Source organism: Chelonia mydas, chromosome 4 (genome assembly GCF_015237465.2).
Source record: "Chelonia mydas isolate rCheMyd1 chromosome 4, rCheMyd1.pri.v2, whole genome shotgun sequence".
In the NCBI taxonomy this organism is placed as follows: domain Eukaryota; kingdom Metazoa; phylum Chordata; order Testudines; family Cheloniidae; genus Chelonia; species Chelonia mydas.
Genome location: NC_057852.1, coordinates 42,088,296 through 42,094,130, shown reverse-complemented (window position 1 = coordinate 42,094,130; position 5,835 = coordinate 42,088,296). Strand labels below are relative to the sequence as shown.

At 39.1% G+C, this 5,835-nt stretch overlaps 1 protein-coding gene across 1 annotated transcript in view; it reads right to left on the bottom strand.

The window, feature by feature from the left end:
* FGF2 (fibroblast growth factor 2) overlaps positions 1-5,835 on the bottom strand; it is a 65,608-nt gene that overhangs the window by 6,436 nt on the left and 53,337 nt on the right. The gene's annotated exons all lie outside the window — the stretch shown is intronic.

The window sequence follows — 5,835 nt, the reverse complement described above, 5'->3', positions numbered from 1 at the left end:
CTGAAAGGGAAAGAAAAAAAAAGTGTTATTCATATTCATCCCTTCCGGCATAACAAATCACATACAGTGCCTATTAATGAGAGGAGTTAGTTGATGATTAAATTTCAGAGTAGCAACTGTATTAGTCTGTATCCACAAAAGGAACAGGAGTACTTGTGGCACCTTAGAGACTAAAATTTGAGCACAAGCTTTCGTGAGCTACAGCTCACTTCATCGGATGCTGCAGCTCACGAAAGCTTATGCTCAAATAAATTTGTTAGTCTCTAAGGTGCCACAAGTACTCCTTTTCTTTTTGATGATTAAAGTTATTTGTATCACAGTATTAGGGACATTTTCAGAAGATATTCTTTTCTGAAGAACAGATTTCAAGGAATTCGTATTAAACATACTTGTGTGAATTACTGCATGATATTTTGTAGCAGCCATTGAGCTAGATAAAGCTCAGAGTAATCGGTCTTCATACTATATTTCTTTGTTCCTTTCCACCATTTATCAAAAATGAATGAAGAATCCTGTCTGCTGTAATTGTTGGTAGCTCCTAATTTCCAAGCCAGACAATTCAGCTATCCCTCTTGCCTAGTTATAACAGGAGAAAAAGTATGAAGTGGGTCATTTGCCCCTGCCAAATCTTTTTATCAACTTGTCAGAAATAGATTATTAGCAGTCCAGCCTAGGACCAAACTGTTTGTTTTAATTTTCTTGAAGCCAATTCCTATAGTACTATTGTGCAGTAACAAAAATAATAGTAGTGAGCCTATTCTGTTACCAAGATGATGATAATAATGAGATTTCTTTAAGAAGAAAAAAATAAATCTAATGAGCATATCCCATGTGGAAATTATATTTATTCTATCCATTGTTACAGGGGAACCTAAGCCAGGAAAAACATTCATGTTAACTAAAATTTTACTCCATTTCAAATATGTTCCACAATATGCTTTGCAATGTGCATTTCAGAATCCAGGAAAATACAGTTAATCTCTAAATCGGTAAAGGGAAATTAATATTTCCCAATTATGACACTGATTATCAGCCTCAATAGCTGATAACATCTAGGTAGAAAGAAACTTTAAAGTACATTTTCCTCATCTAAAGCTAAATCCTACTTGACAGTAAGTCCTGAAGGATTTTCTCTCTCACACACACACACACTTCAGTTTTTAATGCAGAAGCAGAAATTCCCAAATACACATATATCTTCAGCACAAACCAATTACTGCAGTTTTACCTCATTCTAAAGAAATTAGTTATAGGAAATACTGGGAACTTGTTAAAGTCCAGTGGCATCATAAGCATGCCATATGAGCTTGAATACACGCCACCCCCCACTCCTTTATTTGTTCCTGACAGCCAGATTATAGAAATGTTTTCATCAAATGACCTACTGCCCTAATTTTCACCTTTAGAATTCAACCTACATAGTTTAGAATTAAATAAGCTATGACCCTCAAATTTCTAGTAATTTTCTAATGCTGAACACAAACAGCCCTTTCCTTGCTGTTCCTCCCTCCCAAACAAACACACACACAAACACACTTTACCCATTTTTACTGATGTAGAACAATGCAACCAATACATTTGTTATAGATTTTTCTGCAAGGGCTAACGATTTTGTTGTCAGAATAATGCATCTCACTTCAAAAGGAATAATTTAATACAATTTTGACTATAAAAAGCAAAAATACTTTTTAGATTGTAAGATCTCTGGAGCAGGAACTTTGTCTACTCCTGGGGGAATTCTGCGCCACTGTGCAAGCACAGAATTAGGAGGCAAAGGGAAGCCATGATAGGGATCATGCTGCAATTACACTTTTCACCCACTGAGGGTGGATGTGGGACCAGAAGAGGGCAGTTGGCTCACAAGCCGGAGCAACTACCCACAGAGAGGAAAGGAGAGAGGCTGCCTTCCTCACAACGCCTTGCCTGCAGGTCCAGAGGCGGCACAGGGGGAGGGGGAATAGGGGAAAAGAGCAGGGAACACAGGGCTGCGGGGGGGGAAGATCTTGCAGACTGGGGTTCAGAAGAGCTAGTGGAGGGGATAGGTGGGGGCCAAGAGTTAGAGAGGTGATAGAGCCAGGGGATGAATGGGAGTAGGGGTGCAGGAACAGGGGCAAAGGTGGGGTCTGCATGGGCGAGGCTCCCCAGCTTCCTAACAATCCCTCCCACCAAAAAAACCTGTTCCATACTTCTCCCATCCACACACAACATCCCTCCTAACTCCCAGGCTCCTTTACAGCAATTGCTTCCCTCTCCCTCAGCTCCTCGATTACCCCTGCCTCCCCCAACCCTTTGGGCTGCTTCTGAGGGGTGCGGGAAATAAGTTTCTGTATTGTAGTTTAAATGAATGATTGCTCAGAGTTCTGTATTAATATGCCTAGTAAGTAATTTATGTTAAAAAACATTTCCTGAATTTTTGTCTGTACTGTTACAGACATACTTGCTGACAGGTATTTGAAATAAATTACCAAAATAATTGAAAATGGCATGATTATATTTTGTTATTTTGACAAATAAAATATGCAGAATTTTAAAATATAGTGCAATGAACTTTTAATTTGTTGGTGTAGAATTCCCCCAAGAGTAGTGTTGTGAATGTTCTCAGTGGCCAACAAAAAATATTAAATCATAACATAGAACAGTTGTTTTTGGAATAGAAGGCCCAATTATTTGCACAGCTGTGGACAAAGGGCCACATGTGGTCATGGTAGTAACACCTTTGTGGCATGCTACCCACCTTTCCTAGACCTGCAGTGGGTTCCTGGATCTGAATATGGGTCCTGATTCAGCAACATCTATGCTTACATTTTAAAGTATATAAATAGTCCAATTGACTTTAAAGATGAGCATTCTTATGTGCTTTCCTGAGTAGCAATGGAATTACTCACATGTTTTAGTCCTTTATGGAATCAGGCCCACAGTGAAGAAATAGAGCTACATGCATTAGTCCCCCTTCAAGCCTCACAGATCCAAAGATAAGGCAGCTGTAGGTTTAACCACCTTCCTCCCCCTACTTCTTCATTCCTGCCTCAAGCACAGGAACTGAGAATCAGATACGAGTGCTCATATTTGCCAACCATTACTGAAATACTAGGATGCTGAAGTATATACACGTTAATATCTTTACATTGACTTGTTTCAATTAAATGAATGAGCTTGGGGGGGGCCAAAAGACTCACCCACTTTGTCCTTCCTTCCATTAAGTCCCATGGAATCCCCTGTCTCCGCAGCCTGTTCCCAGGAACCCATTTCCCCATTCTATCTCCATCACCTCCCTCGCACAGAGCTTCTGAAAGTGGTGATATTTATCTATGGGTACTGCCCATTATGTGCTAGGCGCATTCCAAGCACCCAGGGATAGTACCCTCTCCAAGGAGCTCATATTCTAAAGAGACAGACAAGCCAACACTGGGGAAGGGAAACAACAATGTACAGTACAACCTCAGTTATGAACACTTTGGGAATGGAGGTTGTTCGTAACTCTGAACAAAACATTATGGTTGTTCTTCCAAAAGTATACAACTGAACATTGGCTTAATACAGCTTTGAATCTTTACTATGCAGAAGAAAAATGCGGCTTTTAACCATCTTAAATTAAATGAAAGAGTACAGAAAGTTCCCTTACCTTGTCAAATATTTTTTTAATCTTTCCCTTTGTTTTTTTAGTAGTTTATGTTTACACAGTACTATACTATATTTGCTTTTTTTGGTCTCTGCCGCTGCCTGATTGCATACTTCCGGTTCCAAATGAGGCGTGTGGTTGACTGGTGAGTTCATAACTCTGGTGTTCATAATTGAGATTCTATTATATGTACAAATCAACTAATTTCACTGTAAACAGCACAGCAGAAATAGTTGGGTCTTTTACTCCCTCCTAAACCTGTACATCATGCTCACCAAATTGAAGCAAAGTGCACCCTGAAGTGTGTTTTTCTTTACAAGAGCCTTAAGAGTTAGTGGCTTATTGTTGAGGGAGATTACATTCTTGATTGCCTCAAAAAAAAACCCTACAAGCTCTTTTTAGAGCCAGTAAGTTTTTATCTTTCACTTGACAGAGTTTAACAAATGCAGCTAAAGATTCCATGACTCACGTTTCCTGTGTCACCAAGATGCACGCCATCCCTGCAGTACAAAGAGTGATTTGTAGTGATGTTCTGATGCCAAATATTTCCCCAATTCCATATTTATCGAGCATCTGGAATTATTAATTGCTCTCATCTTCTTCAAACTCCAGAAGAGAAAAATCAGTGAACTCCTCTTACCAGCCAATTCAGTCCCATCCATCTTCTGCTGCACAGCTTTACACATACCAGAGCCCCTGCCCCCTCACGACCAGAGTCTGACACCATCACTTGTGTTGAATAGTACCTTATTCTACAAATAATCCCACTGATGTCAAAGGATCTAGTTGAGTACATGAGTAAAGGCATCAGTATTTAACTCTTAGATTATGCATGTTTGGAATTGTTTCACTGGGATCTTTAAAATTAGCCACTGCTGCACTAGGTAGGTTTTAATGGCTGTTAGTAATAAGGAGAGAACTGGTAGAGTTAATCTCCCTCTCGATCTCACCAGAGAGGAAAAACACCACTGTATTTCTCCACTTCAACAAAGGGAGGCGGGGGAAAAACATGAAAAAACTCAAATATTTTACTGGGAAACACTAATCTCTCCTCCTATATTTAGCTGCACTGCAGCCACACTTGCCTCACAGTAAACCTTTTAGCACTGACCTCTGTACAAAGGCAGAGAGCCATTGTGCTGGGGTTCATTTGGTTGCAGAATTGTCTCCTTAAAAAGGGGCGGGAGGAGCGCTCAAAAGGGAAGAACTAAAATAGAACAGAGCGTTGATTTAGAGAAAGAGCTACCTCCTTTTCATATCTCAGCCATATCACATTCAGTCACATACATTTATTCTATGAAGAAAAGTTTTTTCAAATGACAGAATAAGCTAATCATTAGAAGGAAAGGGTCTAAAATCTTGGAAGGGAATCAAAACAGATAAACCAAAATACACCCTAAATGGACAGCCCATCTGCCAAGTTAGTTACCAACAGAACTGCTGTATTGCTTTATGACCATTAATTGAAAAATTAAGTATTTCACTACAACTAAACCTAAACCTGAAAACAACTAAGCTTCATAACCAGGTTTCAAAACAGTGTGTATGCAAACATACATGGGAAAATCTTGAATCCTAACACTTGTGTCAGGTTTCTGTTGCTATGAGCAACTAAATGCACAACTACAGTGTGGAATAAGGAGTCTGCTGTGTATTAAAGACCTAACCAAACTTCAGTCTCCAAATAGAGGTTTTGGCAGTAGACTATAGATACTTGCAGCCATTTCTATATACTACTCTTGATTTGTGAAGATCTTTGAACAGAATCCATGTGCTGACTTCTCATGTACCTCTAAATCACTAACATTTTAAAAAATTTAAATAGTCAAACCAATACTTGTCTCACATTTTGTGTTCTATCTCCAAAAGAAAAGATGACAAAATTATAATCTAACATCGAGCATCTTTCACCACAGAAGATCTCAAAGCACTTCAGTTATGCGCAAATATATGCGTTAATCATCTCAACCACCAATGATGTGCAGCCAACTCTGTAGCTTTAATAAGACACAGTAAAATTGCACAAGGAAAGGAGGATAAAAAGCACTGAATTCAGTTCAGAAGCAGAATTTATGTAGATTCAATATAACTGCCAAATTGGATGTTCAGCTAAGGCTTTTGCAAGAAAGTACAAAGGAATCACTATACCAGCTGATTCAGGCTCACAGGGATTGCACTCAGAGGCTGTTTAATTGTGGTGTAGACATTCGGACTCT